Raw genomic sequence first — 18069 nt, forward strand, 5'->3', positions numbered from 1 at the left:
TGGAATTGTGATACCGTGAAATTATCTGTCTGTAAACAATTGTTGGAAAAATGACTTGTGTCAAAGTAGATGTCCTAACCGACTTGCCAAAACTATAGTTTGTTAACAAGACATTTGTAGAGTGGTTGAAAAATTAGTTTTAATGACTCCAGGGAGACACTGGAGTAAGTTTCTGAGTAACAGTGAGGGCTTTGCATAAGCGCTTTGTTGCGTTTTTTTGTCAGACTGGAAAAAACTGTCCGGAATGTAAAATAACGTTATTAACTGGTTCCCATGCTTTTAAAATAATGGTTTTGTTCCGGAACAGTATGGATCACTTTCATTCTTGGTTCTGGTTCTGTTCCTCAAAAATTTTATTTTCCAGTTTTCAGTTCTGTTCCCTGGACCGGTTCCAACCCCTGGTAATTTCTAATACTTTTTCAAATCTGAAATTCAGTTTAATTTCAGTTCGTTTTCAGACTTGATTTACTAGTTTTTATTCAGTTTGAGTTTGATAAAAACTTTTCTATTTCGTTTTTCTATTATTTAGTTTCAGTTTTAATTTCAGTGTTAAGGACAGAAAGTAGCCTATTCATGGGAGGCTAGGATACATGTATGTGTTGTAGTACTATAGCAGGGGTACTCATGTACTATTTGAGATGGTCCGGTCACACAAATTTCCAAGGTGGCACAGGTCCGGATGGATATTGTCATTTATTGGCGTAGTAAACCCCCCCCCCCCCCCCCCTTGCAACCTATGTGACCCCAAACTCTTAAAATTGTTGCCATTGAGCGAAGAGAACATTTAGGAGTTTTAAAGTTAATTTCCTGCTATTCTAAAAATGTTTGTGGTCTTGTTGATACCAGGAGTCGAATCTTGATATCTGTCTCACCTCATGTTTATCCAGAAATTCTTTGTGTGTGCTGTTCAGATGAACTTTGAGTTTGGTTGGGTTTTCCCTTTAATCTCTGTTCCACACATGCTACCGTCTTCTGAAACTACAATACGTTTGTTTTTGTCCATTCTAGCAATGTACTCACAATAATCCCATACAGTGCTTTGTCTCTTGCGGCCGACCACTGCTGGTGTTGGGTTCACGCTCATGCTCCACGCTTACCCTCTGATTTCGTCCCTGTTAGCTACTGATAGCTAGTGATAGTGATGCACAAGCTAGGCCTATTTGTAACATCGCCATCTACAGTCAGCATTTTCCACCAGGTTCAGAAGCTGGGAAACCTGATTAGAAAAAAACCTTTTCCAATGTTTTTCTTATTTATTTTATTTCAGTTTACTAAACAGTTTATCCAATTTTAGTTTTCATTTTAATCTCAGTGTTTGTTTGCTGTATTAATCTTGGCACGCACACATGCATTCATGCACACACACACACACACACACACACACACACACACACACACACACACACACACACACACACACACACACACACACACACACACACACATGAACACGCACTCACACACACAAACACACACACACACACACCCTGGGCATGTGGAAGGGCTGTGGGCCCCTCCCAGGTGTTCCTCTAGTCTCAATGTATGTGTGAGGTGGGCAGCCTGCTCTCCCTGTTACTCCTTCACTCCAACTGGTTATCCAGATGGCTACTCTGTCAGAAGCCCACCTTTAGCCCACTACATCCATCCCTCCCCATTTCTTTACTCCCTCCTTGCCCCACCTTCTCCCAGCCCTTTTCTTCTGTTCATCCCATACCCTCACTAAACCCCAATCTCAATTCTCCCCTTCCTTTCAAATTCCCTCTTCCGCCTCTCTCGTTCTTCCCAATGCCAAATTATTTCTATTGACTTCATCCCTGTTTACTTCTCCTCCTCTTATGCCATTCACTCGTTATTACCCTCCTGTTATTACCCTCCACCCTTTCACTGTCTACTCAAAACACCTACACTATCAAATAAATCCTGTTTTGTTATTTTATAATCATTTCTTTGTTTGTGGTCATGCAATCAGTAAGGCAAGTCATACAAATAAAACATTTTCTACTGTGTAAAGCAAACCAAGCACACACAAAATAGGAGCTACATGTAAAACGCAGGCCCCTTGTGGAAATTAGGTGAATTGCAGCATCATTGAAATGACTCTCCCCCTCCCCTCCCTCAACTCTTACAATAGATTGGAGTGCTAGTAATGGTCCAGTCAATGGATTACAGTTATGGCATTGGGACCATAAAACGGTTTTAATTACGCTAACTTACTGGCAGCAGTTACCTGTAAATTACAGTAAAACAACAGTAAAAAAATATTACAGTGAGAATATTTGATACCGTAAAAAGACTACAGTATTATTATTGGTACCGTAAACTCTTAGAATTTCCCAGTATGCTCTACTGCAGGTAGGTTATTTGTAATATTTCTATTTTATCTGTGTTTTTGCATGAACATTGATTGATTTAGATTCATCTTATGCTACACAAAGATAAATAACATACATTTTCTAAACTAATCCAATCAGTTTTGCATCCATTATTGAACAGATTTTTCCATTTTAAATGGTTTAGATTGTCTCCTCACAATGTCCCTAACTCTGACAGTCATTCTGAATGCAGGTTGCGGGTGAATGAAAATTCCAACTGTTGGATGTCCTAACTCTGGCTGGATTCCAATAAGAAATATAGCTGCAAACAGCAATACCCAGTTTCAGCTGTGGGATTACTGTACCACTATCAGGACTAATTGGACACATCACCCTATGATGAGATACTTCCGTACTGTTTACCACGCATTTTTCAAATAATGTTGACTACTTTAAACGTCTTCTTCTCCGCTGGACTGATCGGCACCAATTTGGTACTTAGCATCTATGGATGCACATTTTCAAACACAATATTTTCCAAGAGTCTAGCTGAAACAATATGGCCACTATAAGCCAATTAACTTGCAATTAATGTTTTTTTCCTGTCCAACAGAGCCACCATGTAGCCAAACTGAACCATACTTTACAGATTAGCTAGACTCATATCCCCGAGCATGTGTGCAACATTTCATCACTCTGATTGATTCAGATCAAGAGATATAAACATGTGCTCGTTATAGCGCCACCGCATATGTTGAGTCTTCACAGTGTTTGCAACATGTGTACCAAGTTTTGTTACAATCAAATCAAATTGTATTTGTCACATGCGCTGAATCCAACAAGTTTAGACCTTACCGTGAAACGCTTACTTACGAACCCTTAAACAGCAATGTAGAGTTTTTAAAAAGTAAGTAAGAAAATGTGCTAAATAAACAAAAGGAAAAATAGTAACACAATAAAAGAACAATAACGAGGCTATAAACAAGGGGTACCGGTATCGCGTCAATGTGCAGGGGTACAGAGTAGTCGAGGTAATTGAGATAATATGTTCATGTAGGTAGGGGTAAAGTGGCGATGCATAGATAATAAACAGAGAGTAGCAGCAGCGTATGTGAAGTGTGAAGGAACGTGTGTGTGTGTGTGTGTGTGTGTGTGTGTGTGTGTGTGTGTGTGTGTGTGTGTGTGTGTGTGTGTGTGTGTGTGTGTGTGTTTAGAGTCCAGTGAGTGTAAATCAAGACTGTGCAAGAGAGTCAGTGCAAAACAATATAATAAATAATATTAAAAGAAGGGGATCAATGAAAACATTCTGGGTAGCCGTTTGATTAACTGTTCAGCAGTCTTATGGCTTGGGGGTAGAAGCTGGTAAGGAGCCTTTTGGTCTCAGACTTGGCTATCAGGTACTGCTTGCCATGCTGTAGCAGAGAGAACTGTCTATGACTTGAGTGGCTGAAGTCTTTGACAATCTTTACGGCTTTCATCTAACACCGCCTGGTATAGAGGTCCTGGATGGCAGGAAGCTCGGCCCCAGTGATGTACTGGGCTGTACGCACTACCCTCTGTAGTGAGTGGGTGCATGCTCGGCCCTCCGTTTCCTGTAGTCCACGATCAGCTCCTTTGTCTTGCTCATGTTGAGGCAGAGGTTGTTGTCTTGGCACCACATTGCAATGTCTCTGACCTCTTCCCTATAGGCTCTCACCGTCATCAGTGATTAGGCCTACCACCGTCATTTTGTCGACAAATTTAATGATGGTGTTGGAGTTGTGCGTGGCCATGCAGTCGTGGGTAAACAGGGAGTACGGGAGGGAACTAAGCACGCACCCCTGAGGGGCCCTCGTGTTGAGGGTCAGCGTGGCAGATGTTTGGTTTGCCTACCCTCACCACCTGGGGACGTTAGGAAGTCCAGGATCCAGTTGCAGAGGGAGGTGTTTAGTTCCAGGGTCCTTAGCTTAGTGATGAGCTTAGAGGGCACTATGATGTTGAACGCTGAGCTGTAGTCAATGGACAGCATTCTCACATACAGTAGGTGTTCCTTTTGTACACGTGGGAAAGGGCAGTGTGGAGTGCAATAAAGTTAGCATCATATGTGGATCTATTGGGGCGGTATGCGAATTGAAGTGTTTCCAGGGTTTCTGGGATGACGGTGTTGATGTGAGCCATGACCAGCCTTTCAAGGCATTTCATGGCTACAGATGTGAGTGTTACGGGGAGGTAAGGTTACTTTGGCGTTCTTGGGTACAGGGACTATGGTGCTCTACTTGAAACACATACAGTTGAAGTCGGAAGATTACATACACTTAGGTTGGAGTCATTAAAACTTGTTTTTCAACCTTGTTAACAAACTATAGTTTTGGCAAGTCGGTTAGGACATCTACTTTGTGCATGACACTAGGAATCTTTCCGACAATTGTTTAGAGACAGAGTATTTCACTTATAATTCACTGTATCACAATTCCAGTGGGTCAGATGTTTACATACACTAAGTTGACTGTGCCTTTAAACAGTTTGGAAAATTCCAGAAAATGATGTCATGGCTTTAGAAGCTTCTGATAGGCTAATTGACATCATTTGGGTCAATTGGAGGTGTACATGTGGATGTATTTCAAGGCCTACCTTCAAACTCAGTGCTTCCTTGCTTGACATCATGGGAAAATCAAAAGAAATTAGCCAAGACCTCAATAAAAATATTGTAGACCTCCAAAAGTCTGGTTCATCCTTGGGAGCAATTTCCAAACGCCTGAAGGTACCACTTTCATCTGTGCAAACAATAGTACGCAAGTATAAACACCATGGGACCACGCAGCCGTCCTACCGCTCAGGAAGGAGACGCATTCTGTTTCCTAGATATAAATGTCCTTTGGTGCGAAAAGTAAAGTGGTGATCCTAACTGACCTAGGACAGGGAATTTTTACAAGGATTAAATGTCAGGAATTGTGAAAAACGGAGTTTAAATGTATTTGGCTAAGGTGTATGTAAACTTCTGACTTAAACTGTAGGTATTTCAGACTGGGTCAGCGAGAGATTGAAAACGTCAGTGAAGATACTTGCCAGCTAGCAATCAATTTCTGATTTATATCCTGAATTTTATGTGCCAGATCACGCCCACGTGAATGTTTATTGTTCAGTAGCCGCAATATTTTTTGAACATATTGTGTTGAGCGACCTTATTCCATCAATGCTATACATCTAATGCGTATTGGTTATTCAGTGGCAGAGGAGTAGCGTTTTGAGTGTTATTAAAAAATTCTAAATGGTAGAAAATCCATCATGGCTGACCTTATGGGTCCTAGAGGCAAATGTGTTCCTTGTTAGGTAAGGAACTTAAGTATGGAATTTCATGATTCTAGGTCACATGGCGTGAGGGGCATGACTTGCAGGTAGGGTTGCAAAATACTGTTAACATTTCAAAAATTCCCACGTTTTTCAGAAATCCCAGTTGGAAGATTCCTGTAAAATAGTAATAATATACCAAAACATAAGGTACGGTAGCATACTGTTTCTTTCTTTTACAGTGACTTACAGGTAAACAACAAGACATTTTTTAAGTGTATTCACTATTGTGTCCATTCACTCCATTCTCTCTCTATTAATAGCTGCCATTCAATCCATCGTTTGCTTGTTCGCCAGTACCGTATAATCTCCCTCTCTCTTTCTATCCTTTTCTGCTCCCCTCTTGCTCTTCCCATTGTCTCTCTCGCTCTCTCCCTCTCTCTCTCTCTCTCAATATTCAGGAGATGATAGAAAAGGCGAGGGAAAGAGAGAGGATTTCTTTGTCTCTTCTCTTCCACCCTCTCCTGTTCTCTCCTTCCTCATATTTCTCTCTCTCGCTCTCCTCTCTCCATATTCCCCTCTCTTTCTCTCCCGCCCCCCCCCCTCTCTCTCTGTCCACCATGTACTCCCACCCTCCATCCCTCCTTCCTTCAAGTGTGAGTCATCTGCTGCTCCCTGACTTGTCACGTTTTGCTCAGTGTGTCTGTCCAACCTCATCACAGTGCTAGCCGAGCTGACACGTAGCCACAGCAGAGTACAATACAGCACAGCGCTAAGGGCCTTTGGTCTGCATTCCAAATGGCACCCTATTCCCTCTTCAGTTCATTACTTTTGACCAGGGCTCGTAATTTTCTGGTAAAATGTAGTGCACTAACTAGGAATAAGGTTGACATTTGAGACATTGCCAAAGTCCACAGCACAATATACAGCGGTAAGGGCCGCTGACCTGTCTCTGTCCCTCACTCCTTAAAATCACTGTGTGTGTTTATATCTGTGTGGGGTGTGCATGTGTGTGTGTGTGTGTGTGTGTGTGTGTGTGTGTGTGTGTGTGTGTGTGTGTGTGTGTGTCCCTGTCCCTCACTCCTTAAATTAAAGCACTGACATCATCAAAGGTGGGACACGTTGGGACACAGTTCTTCCCCCCCCCAGGGATAATCATTGGACTATGGACGTACATAAAACACATTCTAATGTGTTGTTTCTATATGCGAGGGACAATACACATTTTGACTCATTGCTTTTGGATGTTCTTCTCAAATAACTATTTTAGTCAACAGTTTTAGACCTTGTGTACAGTGGTGGTTGCATCACTTTAAATTCCTGGCCTCTTTGAGTTAAAGACACCTCATCAGCACTATTCTGTTGGAGCGTTTCCCACTGATGCTTTGCTACACACACACACACACACTCATACATGCACGCATGCACACTGAAGTCATTATAAAGGCTTACATCAAATCAAATCACAATTTACGCTGAGTATACCAAACATTATTAACACCTTCCTAATGTTTAGTTGCCTCAATTCGTCGGGGCAAGGACTCTACAAAGTGTTGTACTACTACCATACCCCATTCAAAGGCACTTATTTTTTGTCTTGCCTATTCACCCCCAATGTCACACACACAATCCATGTTTCAATTGTCTCAAGGCTTAACAATCCTTATTTAACCTGTCTCCTCCCCTTCATCTACACTGGCCAGCTCGATAGTCCTCAACGTGCGCCAGAAGAGGAAAGATCTTATCCCAGCCATGAAAGCTGCCAGAGCACGTGGGGACATTGCTTACATCCGCTATGACAGGCTCATTGTCCACCCTCCCTCCCAGAAGCCTGGAGGGGATGAGAGAGCCAAGCCTATGGGTTCGTAGCTTTAACCCCTCAGCACACACACACACACACTTACACACAACAAGTGATTAATGGACTGCTGAATGTATCGTTTTTTCACTTGCTTTGTTAGCTCTTTTCCATATTATGTCCATCTCTGATAAGCTACCCAGGAAAGGGCTGAAAATAGGCCCTATTAATATATGTAGCCTTAGAAATAAGATTCATGAAATCAATAACTTGCTAACATCAGATAACAGTAATATATCAGCCATTTCTGAGAATCTCTTAGATAAATCATTTGATCATACATCAGTAGCAATACAAGGGTATAACATCTATAGAAGAGACAGAAATCCTTATGGGAGATGTGTTGCTGTATATTCAGAGCCATATGTAAACATGGAGCCCTACTTTCTTGGGGGCCTGAATATTGACTAGTTTTCATCAGGCTGTCCACTCAAGAGGAAGCTTCTCACTGTAGTCAGTGTCTGTAATCTGGTTCAAGTTATTAGTCAACCTACCAGGGTGTTTACAAACACTACAGGAACAAGATCATCCACATGTATCGATCACATTTTTACTAATGCTGTAGAACTTTGTTGTAAAGCTGTATCCGTACCCATTGGATGCAGTGATCACAACATAGTGTTTATATCCAGAAAAGCCAAAGTTCCAAAAGCTGGGCCTAAATTAATGTATAAGAGATCATACGAAACATTTATGTGGATGATGTTAAAAATATTTGGTGGTTTGATGTGATTAATAGGAACCATACAGGTGGTGCAGTTGATGAATTTAGGAAATTGCTTCTTCCAATTATTAATAAACAGGTACCTCTTCAGAAACGGACTGTTAGAACTGTCAAGGCTCCATGGATTGATGAGGAAAGAAAAACGGACTAAACTCAACCAAAAAAAGAAGACTGTATTATGAAGCCAAGATCAATGACATAAAGAATGATGAGAAACAAATGTCGGAGTACTTTACATTAAATTATGGGCAGAAAGACAAATTCAACTCCATCTTTCATCAAATCAGAAGATTTATTCATCACAAAACCATTTGATGTTATTTTAATGATTACTCCATTGTCAAAACGGGCAAACTTAGGCAGGAAATGCCAACAATGAACAGTGCAAAAAAATTATTATAATAATGAAAGAAAAGCATTGCAAGTTTGAAGTTAGTGTGGTAGAGGTAGAAAAATTGTTATCGATCAATAATGACAAACCTGGCATTGACAACTCAGATGGAAAACTACTGAGGATGGTAGCTGACTCTATAGCTACTCCTATCTGTCAAATCTTTAATCTGAGCCTAGAGGAAAGTATTTTTCCTCAGGCCTGGAGGGAAGCCAAAGTCATTCCTCTACCCAAGAGTTGTAAAGCGGCCTTTACTGGTTCTAACAGCAGACCTATTTGCCTGCTGCCAGCTCTTAGCAAGCTGTTGGAAAAAATTGTGTTTGACCAAATACAATGCTATTTCTCTGTAAAAAAAAAATTACAACATACATTCAGTATGCTTAAAGAGAAGGGCACTCAACATGTACTGCTCTGACACAAATTACTGATTTGTTTGAAAGAAATTGATGGTTGAAAGAAATTGATAATAAGAAGATTGTGGGAGATGTACTGTTAGATATCAGGAAGCCTTTTTTGAAAAAACATACAGTTGAAGTTGGAAGTTTACATACACTTAGGTTGGAGTCATTAAAACTTGTTTTTCAACCACTCCACAAATTTCTTCTTAACAAACTATAGTTTTGGCAAGTCAGTTAGGACATCTACTTCATGCATGACACAAGTACATTTTCCAACAATTGTTTACAGACAGATTATTTCACTTATAATTCACTGTATCACAATTCCAGTGGGTCAGAAGTTTACATGCACTAAGTTGACTGTGCCTTTAAACAGCTTGGAAAATTCCAGAAAATGATGTCATGGCTTTAGAAGCTTCTGATAGGCTAATTGACATCATTTGAGTCAATTGGAGGTGTACCTGTGGATGTATTTCAAGGCCTACTTTCAAACTCAGTGCCTCTGCTTCACATTATGGGAAAATCTAAATAAATCAGCCAAGACCTCAGAAAAATAACTGTAGACCTCCACAAGTCTGGTTCATCCTTGGGAGCAAGGAACTTCTGAAGGTACCACGTTCATCTGTACAAACAATAGTACGAAGGTTTAAACACCATGGGACCACGCAGCCATCATACCGCTCAGGAAGGAGACGTGTTCTGTCTCCTAGAGATGAATGTACTTTGGTGCGAAAAGTGCGAATCAATCCCAGAACAACAGCAAATGACCTTGTGAAGATGCTGGAGGAAACAGGTACAAAGTATCTATATCCACAGTAAAACGAGTCCTATATCGACATAACCTGAAAAGCCGCTCAGCAAGGAAGAAGCCACTGCTCCAAAACCGCCATAAAAAAGCCGGACTACGGTTTGCGACTGCACATGGGGACAAAGATTGTACTTTTTGGAGAAATGTCCTCTGGTCTGATGAAACCAAAATAGAACTGTTTGGCCATAATGACCGTCGTTATGATTGGAGGAAAAAGGGGGATGCTTGCAAGCCGAAGAACACCATCCCAACCGTGAAGCACGGGGGTGGCAGAATCATGTTGTGGGGGTGCTTTGCTGCAGGACGGACTGGTCCACTTCACAGAATAGATGACATCATGAGGGAGGAAAATTATGTGTATGTATTGAAACAACATATCAAGAGTTAAAGCTTGGTCGTAAATGGGTCTTCCAAATGGACAATGACCCCAAGCATACTTCCAAAGTTGTGGCAAAATGGCCATCACAAAGCCCTTACCTCAATCCTATAGAAAATGTATGGGCTGAACTGAAAAAGCGTGTGGGAGCAAGGAGGCCTACAAACCTGACTCAGTTACACCAGCTCTGTCAGGAGGAATGGGGCAAAATTCACCCAATTTATTGTGGGAAGCTTGTGGAAGGCTACCCGAAACGTTTGACCCAAGTAAAACAATTTAAAGGCAATGCTACCAAATACTAGTGTATGAGTGTATGTAAATTTCTGACCCACTGGGAATGTGATGAAAGAAATAAAAGCTGAAATAAATCATTCTCTCTACTATTATTCTGACATTTCACATTCTTAAAATAAAGTGGTGATCCTAACTGACCTAAAACGGGGAATTTTTACTAGGATTAAATGTCAGGAATTGTGAAAAACGGAGTTTAAATGTATTTGGCTAAAGTGTATGTAAACTTCCGACTTCAACTGTATGTGTTATGGCTTTTCAACCTCTGCCATATCGTGGATTCAGAGCAATCTATCTAATAGAACTCAAAGGGTTTTCTTTAAAGGAAGCTTCTCTAATGTCAAACATATAAAGTGTGGTTTACCGCAGTGCAGCTTTCTTTGCCCTCTACCCTTTTCTATTTTTACCAATGACCTACCACTGTCATTAAACAAATCATATGTGTCCATGTATGCTGATGATTCAACCATAAACGCATCAGCAACCACAGCTAATGAAGTCACTGAAACCCTTAACAAAGTGTTGCAGTCTGTTTTGGAATGGGTGGCCAGTAATAAACTGGTTCTGAACATCTCTAAAACTAAGAGCATTGTATTTGGTACAAATCATTCCCTAAGTTCTAGACCTCAGCTGAATCTGGTAATGAATGGTGTGGCTGTTGAGCAAGTTGAGGAGACTAAATTACTTGGTATTACCTTAGATTGTAAACTGTCATGGTGAAACCATATAGCTTAAATGGTTGTAAAGATGAGGAGAGGTCTGTCCGTAATAAAGAGATGCTCTGCTTTTTTGACACCACACCCCAAAAAGCAAGTCCTGCAGACTCTAGTTTTGTCTAATCTTGATTATTGTCCAGTCGTGTGGTTGAGTGCTGCAAGGAAAGACCTAGTTAAGCTGCAGCTGGCCCAGCATGTCTTGCTCTTCATTGTAATCAGAGGGCTAATATAAATACTATGCATGCCAGTCTCTCTTGACTAAGAGTTGAGGAGAGAGTGACTGCATCACTTCTTCTTTTCATCAGAAACATTGATGTGTTGAAAATCTGAAATTGTTTGCATAACTTACACAGCTCTGACACACACACTTACCCCACCAGACATGCCACCAGGGGTCTTTTCACATCCCCAAATCCAGAACAAATTCAAGGAAGCGTACAGTATTATATAGAGCCATTATTGCATGGAACTTCCCTCCATCTCATATTGCTCAAATGAACAGCAAACCTGATTTAATAAAAGAAACAGATAAACATCTCGCGGCATAACGCCGCTCCCCTATTTGACCTAGATAGGTTGTGTGCACGTATTGATAAGTAGGCTACGTGTGCCTTTAAAAAACATTTGATGTAATTCTGTCCTTGAGCTGTTCTTGTCTATTAATATTCTGTATTTTGTCATGTTTCATGTTTTGTGTGGACCCCAGGAAGAGTGGCTGCTGCTTTTGCAACAGCTAATGGGGATCCTAATAAGATACCAATAACCAAAGCTTGATGATGAGTTGGTTATTTGAATCAGCTGTGTAGTGCTAGGGCAAAAAAACGAAATGTGTACCCAGGGGGTCCCCAGGACTAAGTTTGGGAAACCCTGCCTTATAGTGTGCCATTACAGTGAAAAGCGTTTGTACCCCTTAAAGTACAATTTGTGACCTTTTTTCCCCAGAGTGTATAAACAGACGAAGCAGTCGAAACATTTCATGAAAATGTCGCTTTATTTCTGTCCGTGTGACCATGAATATAGGCTAGTACAGTATGCCTTTGTAACACGCAATGACATGCAAATCACCCAACAACCCAGGGCTCATTAAATAAAACGTGAATAAGGACAAAAGTGAACTCCTTTTGAGTATTCATTAGGATGAGGTCGCTGGTTTAATTCAGTTGCTGCAGGAGTTGGATGGCTTGGATGTTTTGTTCAGTGTGGCTCCTCCATCCATTGAGATGTGCATGGTACTGTCTGGCTGTAGCATACCAGGCTAGGATCTGGGTGCAGGGAGAGAGATGGCTACTGAGTGGTCAGGGAATGGACACATCCATCAAGGAGCCAGTAGCTTACCCACTAGCAGAGCCAGGAGGGGAGGATTGGTCCGCATTGCACTGTAGAGCCGAGCCGGCTGATCAGTCGCCAAGAGTGACAGAATGGAGCCCTTCAGAGGAGTGCGACTGTGACTGGCAGTGTTCATTAGTCCAACTAGGGGTGGTTCGCGGACACGCACGTGTCCACACACACGCACGTACACGTATGCATGCATGCACGCACGCACGCGCACGCGCACACACATACACACACACACAAATACTTTCATACAGGCCATAGCTCCAGTCAGAGGCAGGGCCGAGCGGAGCGTGGGCGCTGATAGCCACAGCCCCTGTATTGATGGGTGCTTAGAGTGGAGCGGAGGAGAGAGGATGAGAAAGAGGGAGGGAGGGAGAGAGAGAGAGAGGCGAGAGAGCAACAGGAGAGAAATGGAGTGTTATCCAGGTCTGGACAGCTTACGGATTGCCTGCAGTTCAGCTCAAATCAAATCAAATTTTATTGGTCACATACACATATTTTGCAGATGTTATCGCGGGTGTAGTGAAATGCTTATGTTCCTAGCTCCAATGATGCAGTAATACCTAACAATGCAAAACAATACACACAAATCCCAAAAAGAAAAAGAAAGGAATTAAGAAATATGGAAATATTAGAACAATTAATGTCAGCCTACAGAGTATACAGTTCCTTCAGAAAGTATTCACACCCCTTGACTTATTTCACATGTTGTTGTGTTACAGCCTGAATTCAACATTTATTTAAAAACATGTTCTCATCTATACACAATTCCCCATAATGACAAAGTGGAAACATGTTTTTAGAAATCTTTGCAAATTTTGTGAAAAGTAAATACAGAAATATCTCATTCGCACCCCTGAGTCAATACTTTGTAGAAGCACCTTTGACAGTGACTCAAGCTTTGAGTCTTTCTGGGTACGTCTCTAAGAGCTTTCCACACCTGGATTGTGCAACATTTGCCCATTATACTTTTCAAAATTCTTCAAGCTCTGTCAAAATTGGTTGTTGATCATTGCTAGACAACGATTTTCAGGTCTTGCCATAGATCTTCAAGTCAAAACTGTAACCCTGCCATTCACGAACATGAACTGGTAAGCAACTCCAGTGTCAGATTTGGACTTGTGTTTTAGGTTATTGTTCTGCTGAAAGGTGAAGTCATCTCCCAGTGTCTGGTGGAAAACAGATTGAACCAGGTTTTCGTCTAGGATTTTGCCTGTGCTTATCTCCATTCCATTTATTTTTTACCTGAAGAACTCCCCAGTCCTTAATGATTACAAGCATACCCATAACATGATGCATCCACCACTATGCTTGAAAATTTGGATAGTGGTACTCAGTAATGTGTTGTATTGGGTTTGCCCCAAACATAACACTTTGTATTCAGGACAAAAAGTGTATTTCTTTCTTTGCCACATTTTTTGCAGTTTAACTTTAGTGCCTTGTTGCAAACAGGATTTTACCATTTTTAAACTTCTTCAGGATGGGTGGGTCCCACATGGGACGGTTGAGCTAACGTAGGCTAATGGATTAGCATGAGGTTGTAAGTAACAAGAACATTTGCCAAGACATAGACATATCTGATATTGGCAGAAAACTTAAATTCTTGTTAATCTAACTGCACTGTCCAATTTACAGTAGCTATTACAGACATTTGGGCAGTCTTGATACAACATGTTGAACAGAAATAAAATGATTCATTGGATCATACACTGCTGCCATCTAGTGGCCAAAATCTAAATTGTGCCTGGGCTGGAATAATACATTATGGCATTTCTCTTGCATTTCAAAAATGATGGTACAATTTTTTTCTATGTGTTGTTTTTTTCTTTGTATTTTCTTTTACCAGATCTAATGTGTTATATTCTCCTACATTCATTTCACATTTCCACAAACTTCAAAGAGTTTCCTTTCAAATGGTATCAAGAATATGCATATCCTAGCTTCAATGCCTGAGCTACAGGCAGTTAAATTTGGGTATGTCATTTTGGGCGAAAACTGAAAAAAAGGGGCGGATCCTTTTAACTCTGCAACTGTTTTAATGTCACCATTGGCCTCATGGTGAAATCTCGGAGCAGTTTCCTTCCTCTCCAGCAACTGAGTTAAAAAGACACCTGTTTCTTTGTAGTGAGACACCATCCAAATTGTAATTAATAACTTAAATGTCCGTTTTTTTACCCATCTACCATTAGGCACCTATCTTTTCAAGGCATTGGAAAACCTCCCTCGTCTTTGTGGTTGAAATTCTCTGCTAAGGGTTCTTACAGTGGGTCCTTACAGATAATCGTATGTGTGGGGTACAGAGATGAGGTAAGTAAGTTTCCTGGCACAAGCAAGCCAGAACAGCTCATAGGGCAGGAGGCTATCTCCTGTTTCTGTAGCACGAGGCAGCTTGATGTACAAGTTCAACTTAATGTGTAAAAGGGGTGTGAATACTATAAATATATATGTGTATTTGATGTTGTGTATAGACATTATGGACAGTATATTAATTGAAAAGGTGTGTACAGCAGTACTTATATAGTATGAGCCTTGACTAGAATACAGTATATACATATGAAGTGGGTAAAACAGTATGTAAACTTTATTAAAGTGACTAGTGTTCAATGACTATGTACATAGGGCAGCAGTCTCTAAGGTGCAGGGTAGAGTACCGGGTGGTAGCCAGCTAGTGACAGAACTAAAGTTCAGGGCAGGGTTTGATGGCCTGGAGATGGAATCTGTTTCTATTTCCCAATTGACTTAGCCTGCCAGGATGCTCTCAATGGTGCATCTGTAGAAGTTTGTTTGGGTCTTAGAGGCCAAGACAAATTTCTTCAGCCTCCTGAGGTTAAAGAGGCGCTGTTGCACCATCTTCCCCACACTGTCTGTGTGGATGGACCATTTCAGGTTGTCAGTGATGTGCACGCTGAGGGAACTTGAAGCTTTTGACCTTCTCCACTGCAGTCCAGTTACCTTCAATTTCTTGGGTACAGGAACAATGGTGGACATCTTGCAGCAAGTGGGGACAACAGTCTATAATAGAGAGAGATTGAATATGTCCGTAAACACTCCAGCCAGCTGGTCTGCACATGCTCTCAGGACACAGATAGGGATGCCGTCTGGGACCGGCAGCCTTGCGAGAGTTAACGCGCTTAAATGTCTTACTCACATCGGCCCGCGTCGGTGGCACTGTGTTTTCCTTGAAGCGGGCGAAGAAGGTGTTTAGCTTGTCCGGGAGCAAGGCGCTTCCCCTTTATGATCCGTGATTGTACGTCTTGTGTCTGAGCCGGAACATATCCCAATCCACGTGATCAAAACCAATTTTGAAACAATTCCAGCATTTAAACACATGTGGTAGACTAGCTGTGTATAGTTGCTCTTAAACGCTAGTTATTATTATTTTTTATTTTTTGGGGCTCTTATACGCTATACAATACGTTCTTATGTTTCCCATTACTGTGTAGTTAACCCCACTAGCGAAATATAACATGCCATAAGTGCCCATTCTAATTGATTGTGTTTTGTGTTGGCATACAGTGTTCAGCACTGGCTGAGTGTCATGAGAAGACTGATACGTCCTATTCCCTATATAGTTCATTACTTTTGACCAGAGCATTATGGGCCCTGGTCAAAAGAAGAGCACTACATAGGGAATATGGTGTCATTTGGGACGAACTCAAAGTGTTTGTTACTGTCCTATGGTGGTTGCGCTGTCATTCACTTGTTGCCTTCCAAATACCCGGCTGAAATGCAATGAGCAGTGTGTATTGACTGTGGGTCAGTTATATACGTGGTTGACTCAATGGCTACGTCCCAATTGACTCCCTAAGCCCTATATAGTGCACTTTTTTTGACAAGAGCGTTATTGGTCCTGGTCAAAAGTAGTGCATTATATTGGGAATAGGGTGCCATTTAGGATGGACGAAGGTAGTGGTCTGTCAGCATTCATCTTGGATTAGCGGGACAAAACAGATTGTATGTCCTTGAATGGACAGACAGACAGACACAGACTTGTGAGCAGAGAATAATGGCGGTACACTTTGCTATTGGGTTCCGTTTATTAGGGACAGGCGATGTATGAATAACAGAGTTTTTAGGTAACACTTTGTCTGAAGGATACCTACATCAGGACTTCATAACCCATACATAACACATTCATCTGTAGGACATAAGAATTCTATGTCAGCAACTGTGTCGTTGTTGAGATTAGCACTTAGTTACTGCTTATAAAAATCCTAAAAATGTAGGTAGCCTTCAAATAAAACCTTACGGATTTCGTCTCAGCCTTTTTCCGTCTTCAGAGAGGCTCTGCACACACACACACACACACACACACACACACACACACACACACACACACACACACACACACACACACACAGCCAATGTCCAGCTGCTAGAACAGCAGTGTTTGTTTTATGATTCATGACAACAACTAATGAACGGACTTAGCGGACGTGCGTTTCATTTGTTGTTTTCCTGCGAATGTCACACACAAACATCTTCCAAGCGCCTAGCTGGAGCATACTGGCCGCTTTCCCCTCCTCTTTCTCCCCCCTCCTTCTTTCATTTCACTTCTCATCCCTCTCTCCTAAGGCTCTGGGTGCTATCAGATGAGACAGTGGGAGTCGGCGTTGGCGAGACCACTCTGTCTCGTTAGATGAGCTCGTGTGAGCGTGTGTGTTTGTGTGTGCGTCCATGTGTGTGTTGAACTATGCATGCGTGCCTGCGTGTGTGCACGCATGTGTGCCCACTCGTGTTTTTGAGTGCTTTTTGGATGTGTCACAATTAACACGCTCCCTTGATTTAAAGCTCCCTTCTCTCTCTCTCTCTTCGCGGGCACATTGGTCCGGGATCATTGGTTCGGGGATGAAAACAGATCATATTTGCTTTCCTTCCTCCAGAAGAGTGATCTGTACAGAGCGGTCGGTAACGAATTCCAGGAGGCTGAGCATGCTAACGAGTTCATTATTCCAGCCCGGGTTCGGAAGTAATTACCATTTTGTATCCCAAACTGTTCAAGACTGTTAAGCCGAGGCTGAATTTTGATAAATATTTGCATAAGTGTAAGTGTTGCGCAACTGACTGTGTTGGGGTGGGCTAGGCTGGTTCGCTTTGTGACAGCTGGAGAAATTGGAGTGGGCGTGTTGTTGAGTGGCCGGGCCGTTTCCACGGGCGCCCAAAGTGATGATCCGTCACCTCAGATATTAGTGGGTGTCTTTTGATTGGCCGAGGAGCAGGCTACAGGTTTCTGTCCCAGTGGATGATTGGTGGATGATGAGGGGGTTTTCCCATGGCTGGCTGCTGATAGGATGACTGATTGGAATGACGTAAACAACATTCTACTTGGCTTGAGCCTTTCATGGATGTTCCCAACATTCAACAGGCTCATACAGATCAGTGTAAAAAGAGTACATATACCATTGCATCCTATCCTATTTGTATTCATGTGACTAAAAAAATTCATTACAATCAATGCGCCGTAGCATTTACAACAGACACGTATGGCAATCGACAAGGGACAAAACACCAATAATTCATGCCTTTCTACTCATCCATCTCGCCCATCACTTGCCGCTAGCCGTTCAGCTGTTGCTTTCATATACCGTCAGTG

The sequence above is a fragment of the Salvelinus namaycush genome, chromosome 29, assembly GCF_016432855.1.
Source record: "Salvelinus namaycush isolate Seneca chromosome 29, SaNama_1.0, whole genome shotgun sequence".
Taxonomy (NCBI): Eukaryota; Metazoa; Chordata; class Actinopteri; order Salmoniformes; family Salmonidae; genus Salvelinus; species Salvelinus namaycush.